A 12,127-nucleotide genomic window follows, 5' to 3' on the forward strand; every position below is an offset into this window, starting at 1 on the left:
AAAACTGACCTTTTCCAATCCTGTGGCCACTGCTGAGTTTTCCAAATTTTCTGGCATATTGAGTGCAGCACTTTCACAGCATCATCTTTCAGGATTTGAAAGAGCTCAACTGGAATTCCATCACCTCCACTAGCTTTGTTCGTAGTGATGTTTCTAAGGCCCACTTGACTTCACATTCCAGGATGTCTGGCTCTAGGTCAGTGATCACACCATGGTGATTATCTGGGTCGTGAAATTCTTTTTTGTGCAGTTCTCCTCTTTGACTATGTCAAAGCCTTTGACTGCGTGGATCACAATAAACTGTGGAAAATTCTGAAAGAGATGGGAATACCAGACCACCTGATCTGCCTCTTGAGAAATTTGTATGCAGGTCAGGAAGCAACAGTTAGAACTGGACATGTAACAACAGACTGGTTCCAAATAGGAAAAGGAGTACGTCAAGGCTGTATATTGTCACCCTGCTTATTTAACTTCTATGCACACTACGTCAAGAGAACGCTGTACTGGAAGAAACACAAGCTGGAATCAAGATTTCCAGGGGAAATATCAATAACCTCAGATATGCAGATGACATCACCCTTACAGCAGAAAGTGAAGAGGCACTAAAAAGCTTCTTGATGAAAGTGAAAGGGGTTATTGAAAAAATTGACTTAAATCTCAACATTCAGAAAACGAAGATCATGGCATCTGGTCCCATCATTTCATGGGAAATAGATGGGGAAACAGGGGAAACAGTGTCAGACTTTATTTTTCTGGGCTCCAAAATCACTGCAGATGGTGACTGCAGCCATCAAATTAGAAGACGCTTACTCCTTGGAAGGAAAGTTATGACCAATATAGATAGCATATTCAAAAGCAGAGACGTTACTTTGCCAACAAAGGTTCGTCTAGTCACGGCTGTGGTTTTTCCAGTGGTCATGTATGGATGTGAGAGTTGGACTGTGAAGAAGGCTGAGCGCCGAAGAATTGATGCTTTTGAACTGTGGTGTTGGAGAAGACTCTTGAGAGCCCCTTGGACTGCAAGGAGATCCAACCAGGCCATCTGAAGGAGATCAGCCCTGGGATTTCTTTGGAAGGAATGATGCTCAAGCTGAAACTCCAGTACTTTGGCCACCTGATGTGAAGAGTTGACTCATTGGTAAAGACTCTGATGCTAGGAGGGATTAGGGGCAAAAGGAGAAGGGAATGACAGAGGATGAGATGGCTGGATGGCATCACTGACTCGATGGACGTGAGTTTGAGTGAACTTCTGGAGTTGGTGATGGACAGGGAGGCCTGGCGTGCTACGATTCATTGGGTCGCAAAGATTAGGACATGACTGAGCGAGTGATCTGATCTGATCTGTGTATTCTTGCTATCTCTTTTTAATATCTTCTGTTTATATTAGGTCCATACCATTTCTGTCCTTTATCGAGCCCATCTTTGCATGAAACGTTCCCTTGGTATCTCTAATTTTCTTGCAGAGATCTCTAGTGTTTCCTATTCTGTTGTTTTCCTCTATTTCTTTGCATTGATTGCTGAAGAAGGCTTTCTTATCTCTTCTTGCTATTCTTTGGAACTCTGCATTCAGATGCTTATATCTTTCCTTTCTCCTTTGCTTTTCGCTTCTCTTCCTTTCACAGCTATTTGTAAGGTCTCCCCAGACAGCCATTTTGCTTTTTTGCATTTCTTTTCCATGGACATGGTCTTCATCCCTGTCTCCTGTACAGTGTCACGAACCTCAGTCCATAGTTCGTCAGGCACTCTACCTATGAGATCTAGGCCCTTAAATCTATTTCTCACTTCCACTGTATAATTTTAAGGGATTTGATTTAGGTCATACCTGAATGGTCTAGTGGTTTTCCCTACTTTCTTCAATTTAAGTCTGAATTTAACAATAAGGAGTTCATGGTTTGAGCCACAGTCAGTTCCTGGTCTTGTTTTTGCTGACTGTATAGAGCTTCTCCATCTTTGGCTGCAAAGAATATAATCCATCTGATTTCGGTGCTGACCATCTGGTGATGCCCATGTATCGAGTCTTCTCTTGTGTTGTTGGAAGAGGGTGTTTGCTATGACCAGTGCATTTTCTTGGCAAAACTCTATTAGTCTTTGCCCTGCTTCATTCCGTATTCCAAGGCCAAATTTGCCTGTTACTCCACGTGTTTCTTGACTTCCTACTTTTGCATTCCAGTTCCCTATAATGAAAAGGGCATCTTTTTTGGGTGTTAGTTCTAAAAGGTCTTGTAGGTCTTCCTAGAACCATTCAACTTACGCTTCTTCATTGTTACTGTTTGGGGTATAGACTTGGATTACTGGGATATTGAATGGTTTGCCTTGGAAACGAACAGAGATCATTCTGTCATTTTTGTGATTGCATCCAAGTTCTGCATTTTGGACTCTTTTGTTGACCATGATGGCTACTCCATTTCTTCTGAGGGATTCCTGCCCGCAGTAGTAGATATAATGGTCATCTGAGTTAAATTCACCCATTCCAGTCCATTTCAGTTTGCTGATTCCTAGAATGTCGACATTCACTCTCGCCATCTCTTGTTTGATCACTTCCAGTTTGCCTTGATTCATGGACCTGACATTCCAGGTTCCTATGCAATATTGCTCTTTACAGCATCGGACCTTGCTTCTATCACCAGTCACATCCACAGCTGGGTATTCTTTTTGCTTTGAGTCCATCCCTTCATTGTTTCTGGAGTTATTTCTCCACTGATCTCCAGTTGCATATTGGGCACCTACTTACCTAGGGAGTTACTCTTTCAGTGTCCTATCATTTCGCCTTTTCATACTGTTCATGGGGTTCTCAAGGCAAGAATACTGAAGTGGTTTGTTATTCCCTTCTCTAATGAACCACATTCTGTCAGGTCTCTCCACCATGACCCGGCCGTATTGGGTTGCCCCACAGGCATGGCTTAGTTTCATTGAGTTAGACAAGGCTGTGGTCCTAGTGTGATTAGATTGACTAGTTTTCTGTGAGTATGGTTTCAGTGTGTCTGCCCTCTGATGCCCTCTTGCAATACCAACCGTTTTACTTGGGTTCTCTTACCTTGGGAATGGGGTATCTGTACTGACTGTTAAAAAGTTATGTGTAAATTCAAGAAGAAAGGCATTAGGAATTTCTTAGCAGAGAGTAATCCCAGTTTCCTGGAGATTTAATGAGATGTGGCTCACAGAAATTTCTGGCTCCATCTGCTGTTAATTGAAAAGTCGGTAACACTCTTGTTGTGCTTCAGTGTGAATTTCCTGAATGTGAACCTAGCCATATTAAATATGAGCCTGACGGCTGTTGTCTTATCACTATCATGGTATTTATCAGACATGGAAATAGCTTCTTTTATATTGGCCTGGATGACAAGCCTATGCATTCATTACATGGGAACAAGGCAACACATACACTTTCATATCAGCCAAATTTTTGTTTGTGATGACATTCAGCTCATAATGGCACATGTAAAGATATTTGGTACCCAGATTACTCTCCAAGGTAGCAGGTCATTGCTATTGCATCTAATCCCTACTGTCTTGTTTTCTGCCTTTGGGATCCAGGCTCTGACTTGGGAATTCGGATCTTTGCTTTTCCGTGCTGACAATAAGAAGGCCATTGCCATCCAAAATTCAGACCGTTACACATAGTCCCTCTTTTTTTTTCAGGAAACTCCACTCAAGCTGGTTTCTCATGGCTGACCCCCACTCATCCTCCTGTCCAGGACCTGCAAACCTGCAGGTTCCTGTTACCACAACCAAAGCATGCCCAGGCAATTGGCAATGTCTTAAACAGGTCATCTAGCTCACAAAATTTCAGTGTTTCCTTGTTCCAATACACGCATTGTAAAGTCTACAGATTTCTCTTGAAATTCCACTTTACTCAAAAATTGATGGACTTTCAAGGGAGGTTTCAATACAACTCTCACAATTATTAGTAAGTACAGTAGCTGAAAAAGTCAGCATAGGGATAAAAGATTTGAGCAACAAAAGAAAAATATTAATCTAATTTACATAGAATCTACCTTCAGAACCCAGACAGTAAAACTGTACATCTCACAGGTTTTGATGTGTAATATTTTTATTGTTCTTTGGTCTTAAGCTTTTTTCTTCCAGCATATTTTCTCTTTTGACTAATAAATTCCCCAGAAGTAGGTTTGTAAACCAAGTATATGGAAATTTAAGCACGTACTTTTTTGTTATTAACTTTAGGTTAGTGATGCTATTGTCAGAGAATGTGAACAGAGTTTATAAGCTACCTGTTCATTGAAAACTATTGGGACTTTATGTCTTAGAACATAGCCATTTATATATTTGATTCTTATATGCTTGAGGAGCTCATGTACTTCCTAATTTTTAGATGTAGAATTTTATACAGATCCAAATAACTTATCTCAGGTTCATTGAGCTTTGCTTGACAAAATTATAATATATTTAAAGTGTAAAACATGATGATTTGATGTACATACATATTGTGAAAGTCTTCCCACAACTGAGTTGATTAACAGGTACATCACCTCACATTTTGATCTTTTTATGTAAGAGAGCTAAGTTCTACTATCTTAGCGAATTTCAATTATGCAATACAGTATTCTCAACTCAAGTCACCATACACTGCCTTAGATCCTTAGACTTTATTTATCTTATAATTCAAAGGTTGTATCCTTTTACCAACTTCTAATTCCTCCATCCCGTAGTTACTGGTAACCACCGTTTTATACTCTGTTGCTAATAACTTTTGCTATGAACTTGACTTTAAAATAAAAATATTCCACATATGAGTAATACCATTCAGTATTTGTCTTGTTCTTGTCTGGCTGATTTAGCATAATGCTCTCTGTGCTTACCTATGCTGTCACAAATGGAAGGATTTTCTTCTTTTTAAAGGCTGAATATGTTCCATTATATGTATTTTGTTATGATTTTTTTTTTAAAGTTTGCCCTTGTTAAGTGGAGCATGAGGTGAGCTGATGTTCAACAACAGACCAGGAGAGAAATTGAAATAGATGTTTACTACTCACAGGTCCTGGAGGTATTTGGCAAGCCTAGAGGGACCACGAAGAAGGCAATGGCAACCCACTCCAGTACTCTTGCCTGGAAAATCCCATGGGTGGAGGAGCCTGGTAGGCTGCAGTCCATGGGGTGGCGAAGAGTTGGACACGACTGAGTGACTTCCCTTTCACTTTTCACTTTCATGCATTGGAGAAGGAAATGGCAACCCACTCGAGTGTTCTTGCCTGAAGAATCCTAGGGACAGGGGAGCCTGGTGGGTTGCCGTCTATGGGGTCGCATAAAGTCAGACACGACTCAAGTGACTCAGCAGCAGAAGCCAGTATTCTTGCCTGGAGAATCCCAGGGACAGAGGAGCCTAGTGGACTGCCGTCTATGGGTTCACACAGAGTTGGGCAGGACTGAAGTGACTTAGCAGCAGCATCAGCAGCAGAGGGACCACATCAGGAGGTCAAGGTAGAGTGCAGACAGAGAGACAGATGTGAGGTACATGCCTTTATTAGGGTCTTTGGGTGGCATGCTTTGGGGTTCCCAGGTTAAGGCTAACTGGGCAATTAGAACCAAAAGAGTGGGAGTCTGGAAAGCCCCTCTAGGGTCATATTAAGGGGAAAACTAGAGGAAGGTTTTTCCAGTAGTCATGTACGGATGTGAAAGCTGGATGATAAAAAAGGCTGAATGCTGAAGAATTGATACTTTCTAACTGTGATGTTGGAGAAGGCTCTTGAGAGTCCCTTGGATTGCAAGGAGATCAAACCAGTCAATCTTAAAGGAAATCAACCTTGAATATTCATTGGAAGGACTGATGCTGAAGTTGAATCTCAAATATTTTGGTCACCTGATGCAAAGAGCTGACTCACTGGAAAAGACCCTGATGCTGGGAAAGATTGAAGGCACTAGGAGAAGCGGGTGACAGAGGATGAGATGGTTGAATGGCATCACCGACTCAATGGACATGAGTTTGAGCAAACTCCAGGAGATAGTGAAGGACAGGGAAGCCTGGCGTGCTGTAGTCCACCGGGTGGCAAAGAGTCGGACATGACTGAGTGACTGAACAACAACAAAGAGGAAGGCACTGGGAAGCAAGCAAACAGAACTGCTGATCCCAGGCATTGCTGGAGAAGTCATATTAGGAATTTATATATGACTCCATGGGCTGCAAATCAGGACATGTGCTTTCATGGGTTTAAGGTTACTGCAGGCCCTGTGGTCAAACAAAATTTAGATTTTCATTTTCTTGATGATAAGTCAGGTTGAGGAACTTTTAAAATACCTGTTTTCTTTGGAAAAATGTATATTCAGGTCCTTTGCCTATTTTTAATTGATTGTTATTTTTGCTTATGAGTTGTATGAGTTCTTTGTATATTTTGGATAATAACTTCTTATTAAATATATCCTTTGCAAACGTTTTCTCCCATTCCATAGGCTGTATGTTCATTTAGTTGATGGTTTCATTTGCTATTTAGCAGCTTTTTAGTTGATGTAGTCCCAGTTGTTTATTTTTGCTTTTGTTGCCTTTGCTTTTGGTACCATTGGTGTTATTCAGTGACTAAGTTGTGTCCAACTCTTTGCAACCCCGTGAGCTGCAGCATACCAGGTTTCCCTGTCCTTCACTATCTCTCAGAGTTTGCTCAGATCATGTCCATTGAGTTGGTGATGCTATCTCATCCTCTGCTGCCCTCTTCTCCTTTTGTTTTCAATCTTTCCAAGCATCAGAATCTTTTTCAGTGAGTTAGCTCTTCACATTAGGTGGCCAAAGTATTGGAGCTTTAGCTTCAGCATCAGTCCTTCCAATGAATATACCAGATGAATTTCCTTTAGAATTGACTGGTTTCATCTCCCTGCTGTCCAAGGGACTCTCAAGAGTCTTCTCAAGCACCACAATTCAAAGACATCAATTCTTCAGTGCTCAGGCTTCTTTAATGGTCCAACTCTCACATGTATACATGACTACTGGAAAAACCATAGCTTTGACAATATGGGCCTTTGTTGGCAAAGTGATGTCTCTGCTTTTTAATACACTGTCTAGATTTGCCATAGCATTCCTTTCAAGGAGCAAGAGTCTTTTAAATCCATGGCTATAGTTACTGTCCTCATTGATTGGCAGCCCAAGAAAATAAAATCTGTCACTGCTTCCACTTTTTCCCTAATCTATCTGACATGAAGTGATGGCACCAGATTCCGTGATCTTAGTTTTTTGAATGTTGAGTTTTTAGCCTGTTTTTTTCACTCTCTTCTTTCACCCTCATCAAGAAGCTCTTTATTTCCTCCTCACTTTCTGCCACTAGAGTGATATCATCCACAAATCTGAAGTTAGTGATATTTTTACCAGCAATATATTAAAAGAAATTATTGCCAATACCAATGTTAAGGTGCTTATCCCTGTTTTATTCTGTGGTTTTAATAGTTTCAGGTCTTACATCCAAATTTTTAATCAATTTTGAGTTGATTTTTATGTGCAGTGTAATATAGAAACCTAGTTTCATTCTTTTGCATGTAGATATCCCAGCACCATTTATTGAAGAGACTATCCTTTCCCCATCGTATATTCTTGGTGCCTTCATCAAAAATTAATTAACCATATATGCATGAGATTACTACTGGGATTTCTATTCTATTCCACTCATCTATGTGTCTATTTTTATGCCAATGCCACACTGTTTTGATTACTAAAACTTTGTAATGTAGTTTGAAGTCAGGAAGTGTGATGACTCCAGCTTTGTTCTTTCTCAAGTTTGCTTTGACCACTCAAAGTGTTTTGTGGCTTTACATAAATTTCAGGATTGTTTGTTGTATTCCTATGAAAATTCTAATGAAATTTTGATAGGGATTTCACAGGATCTATTGATTATTTTGGGTAGCATGGATATTTTAACATTAATAATTCTTCCAATCTATGAATATGGATTATCATCCTATTTATTTCTGTCTTAAATTCCTTTCATCAATGTCTTATAATTTTTTTCACAATTCCACAATTGAGATTTTTTAATGTAAATATTATAAAAGTGATTCATACAATAAAAATACAGACTCATAATAGGTAATATAAGATGGAAAGTAAAAATCCTCCTTTCCACTCCTTTAATCTTCTAGCATCACAACTATAAACACAACAGTTTCTTTAAAATATTCTTTAAAATATATTGGAATATATATATTCTAACAAGTCACAAGGCTTTGTTTCTTCTGTATTGGTTTGTTTTACATAGTGTTGAGATAGATTTTAAAATATTAAGTATCATTACTTTTAGAGTAGTAATGAAAGAATTTTATAATAAATTATAGTTATCGTTGGGTTGCCAAAAAGTCCTATTTTCTTCACATTTTATGTTTTCTCTTCCTCATTAAAATTATATTGCTCAAAATATATCTGACTCCTATTCATCACCAAGATTCTATAGTCTTGTCTTGCAAGTGCAACACATATATAATTCAGTTCAGTTCAGTTCAGTCGCTCAGTCATATCCGACTCTTTGCTACCCCATGAATCGCAGCACGCCAGGCCTCCCTGTCCATCACCAACTCCCAGAGTTCACTCAGACTCATGTCCATCGAGTCGGTGATGCCATCCAGCCACCTCATCCTCTGTCTTTCCCTTCTCCTTCTGCCGCCAATCCCTCCCAGCATCAGAGTCTTTTCCAATGAGTCAGCTCTTTGCATGAGGTGGCCAAAGTACTGGACCTTCAGCTTTAGCATCATTCCCTCCAAAGAACACCCAGGGCTGATCTCCTTTAGGATGGACTGGTTGGATCTCCTTGCAGTCCAAGGGACTCTCAAGAGTCTTCTCCAACACCACAGTTCAAAACCATCAATTCTTCAGCGCTAAGCTTTCTTCACAGTCTGACTCTCCCATCGATACATGACCACTGGAAAAAACATAGCCTTAACTAGATGGAACTTTGGTGGCAAAGTAATGTCTCTGCTTTTCAATATGCTGTCTAGGTTGGTCATAACTTTCCTTCCAAGGAGTAAGCATCTTTTAATTTCATGGCTGCAGTCACCATCTGCAGTGATTTTGGAGCCCCCAAAAATAAAGTCTGACACTGTTTCCACTGTTTCCCCATCTATTTGCCATGAAGTGATGGGACCAAATGCCATGATCTTCGTTTTCTGAATGTTGAGCTTTAAGCCAACTTTTTCACTCTCCACTTTCACTTTCATCAAGAGGCTTTTTCGTTCCTCTTCACTTTCTGCCATAAGGGTGGTGTCATCTGCATATCTGAGGTTATTGAGATTTCTCCTGGCAATCTTGATTCCAGCTTGTGCTTCTTCCAGTCCAGCGTTTCTCATGATGTACTCTGCATAGAAGTTAAATAAGCAGGGTGACAATATACAGCCATGATGTACTCCTTTTCCTATTTGGAACCAGTCTGTTGTTCCATGTCCAGTTCGAACTGTTGCTTCTTGACCTACATATAGGTTTCTCAAGAGGAAGGTCAGGTGGCTTGGTATTCCCATCTCTTTCAGAATTTTCCACAGTTTCTTGTGATCCACACAGTCAAAGGCTTTGGCATAGTCAATAAAGCAGAAATAAATGTTTTTCTGGAACTCTCTTGCTTTTTCCATGATCCAGCGGATGTTGGCAATTTGATCTCTGGTTCCTCTGCCTTTTCTAAAACCAGCTTGAACATCAGGAAGTTCACGGTTCACATATTGCTGAAGCCTGGCTTGGAGAATTTTGAGCATTACTTTAGTAGCGTGTGAGATGAGTGCAATTGTGCGGTAGTTTGAGCATTCTTTGGCATTGCGTTTCTTTGGGAATGGAATGAAAACTGACCTTTTCCAGTCCTGTGGCCACTGCTGGGTTTTCCAAATTTCCTGGCATACTGAGTGCAGCACTATCACAGCATCATCTTTCAGGATTTGAAGTAGTTCAACTGGAATTCCATCACCTCCACTAACTTTGTTCATAGTGATGCTTTCTAAGGCCCACTTGACTTCACATTCCAGAATGTCTGGCTCTTGGTGAGTGATCATACCATCGTGATTATCTGGGTCATGAAGATCTTTTTTGTACAGTTCTTCTGTGTATTCTTGCCACCTCTTCTTAATATCTTCTGCTTCTGTTAGGTCCATACCACTCTGTCCTTTATCGAGCCCATCTTTTCATGAAATGCTCCCTTGGTATCTCTAATTTTCTTGAAGAGATCTCTAGTCTTTCATATATATATGTATATATATTACGTATGTTATCATATATATATTATGTATGTTATCAACTGCTTAATTATATATATATAATTATATATATATGATATATATATATATCAACTGCTTAATTATATATATAATTAAGCAGTTGATAACATATGGAGCTTGAGCACAAATAAAGCCCACAATGGACATCTGTGTAATGTATATACTAACAGGTTGATTTTGTCATTGTTACATTTGACAGCAAGAAAAAATTAATTTGTTTCTGTTCATTGCTGTGATTAAACCAAGAGTTGGTTTTCTTTCAGCTTCAAAGAGTGGATATTCTGAATGCTTTTTATTTGCAGCATGTGATGGAATAAATTTCCAAGAACATGGTAATACTGTACCCTTAATTAGAAATTTGGCAAAACTCAAAATTATATCACCCAGTATTAAACTACAGGATTAGGTAAGAAGCAATTACCCAAATATAAAAGGCTAAACTGTCCATTCTTTAAGATGCTACTTCTACATTTACCTGAACTATGTAAAGTGATATGAAGAGGCCAATAGATGTCAGCAGATTATATGTTACTTTTATCCAGTCTTTGATAAGTGATTTCTTTTTTTAAGTTCATTTGACATAGTGTGAACACTAGCCATGAGTACTATGATATACCACAAGGTAGAGATTATTTTTTCTCTGTTGGCATTTAGTAAACCAACCCCTGTGCCATACAAAATTAATCTCTTCAATGGGGTAAAATCAAGGCTAGTTGGTATAATACAGTAATGTTGATGGCCACAATCAAGGGTTTATTTAGGGGAAAAATAATCAAGAGCTGTGATGCTATAAATTTCACAACTATTAAGGTAAAGGAAATGTTCTATTGAACTCCATACTCAGTTAAATGTTACTGAGATCCTACAGATCTTATAATAATTAATCATCCCATTCCTAGGAAGACTAATGGCCAGAGTACAGTGACTTCGTAAAATAAAATCTGGACCCTTTGTATGTTTTCTTCTAATCTTTGGAGAAATCATTGCAGTCCTCAAAAGAAATCTTCCTATTTGAAAATCCATTGCTCCTATTCCATAGACACCGATTTTGGGAAGTCTTCTAGGAAAACATGGGAAGTCTATAGCCAAAATGGCAACAGCAGTAAATGCACTGTCAATTACATGAAAACAAGAGATGCCTGGAATGTATTCTGAGTCCAGACTGACTTTCAAGAATTTTTCAAGAATTTTCCAGACAAGCATTCTGACATATCAAATTTTCTTGCAGTATATTTTATAGAACAGCCCGGCCCCAAAGATAATTACAAGATGCTTAAGGAGAACAAATGTAGAGAAAATGGTCAAAATTGTTACCAGGGAAACTATCAAGAAAGCAAAGTCAATGAAGAATCAAGGTCTCCAAGTGTGTGAGGAAAAAGATAAGTGCTGTGAGAAAATGATCCCGAGCCCTCTGCACAGGATAAGGAGTGTAGGCAAGCCCAAGCCCTCAATGATTTCCAGCATGCTTGTTCCATTGTGGTCACTGACAAAAGATTCCTTCATCTGCTTTTGAGAATTTTTCTTCTTCTCCAGGGTTTCAAAATACTTTGTCCACCAGAGAGCCCCCAATTCTGGATCCTCATGTCCCTGATGAGTCAGGGATGCCCTGCGCTGAATGTGTGCTCTGCCCCAGGAGAGGAGCTGTGGGTTCTGGCCACTTAGCCAGAGTGTCAGTTCATGGCTCAAGTGTCTCATGGATCTGAATATACTGATCTTTTACCTGTTTGGTTAATTTATTCCCAAGTGTTTTATTCTTTTTAATTTTATTGTAAATGGGATTGTTTTCTTAATTTATTTTTCTAAGAGTTCATTGTTAGTATTTGGAAATGCAACTGATATTTTGTATATTGATTTTTGTACCTTTCAATTTTACTAAATTTGTTTATTAGTTCCAGTTTTTTGGTTGAGTTTTTAGGGTTTTCTATATATACGATTGTCATCTGCAAAT

At 39.2% G+C, this 12,127-nt stretch overlaps 2 pseudogenes; both read right to left on the reverse strand.

Moving 5' to 3' along the window:
• Positions 1-3,155: 3,155 nt before the first annotated feature.
• On the reverse strand, positions 3,156-3,683 carry LOC147376753 (deoxycytidylate deaminase pseudogene; annotated as a pseudogene).
• A 4,681-nt stretch (positions 3,684-8,364) lies between these two features.
• LOC147376754 (glucosaminyl-phosphatidylinositol-acyltransferase PIGW-like) lies at positions 8,365-11,688 on the reverse strand (annotated as a pseudogene).
• Positions 11,689-12,127: the final 439 nt, after the last annotated feature.

Source organism: Bos grunniens, chromosome 3 (genome assembly GCF_055505025.1).
Source record: "Bos grunniens cultivar Pamir isolate PY7600 chromosome 3, Bosgru_T2T1.0, whole genome shotgun sequence".
NCBI classification, from domain to species: domain Eukaryota; kingdom Metazoa; phylum Chordata; class Mammalia; order Artiodactyla; family Bovidae; genus Bos; species Bos grunniens.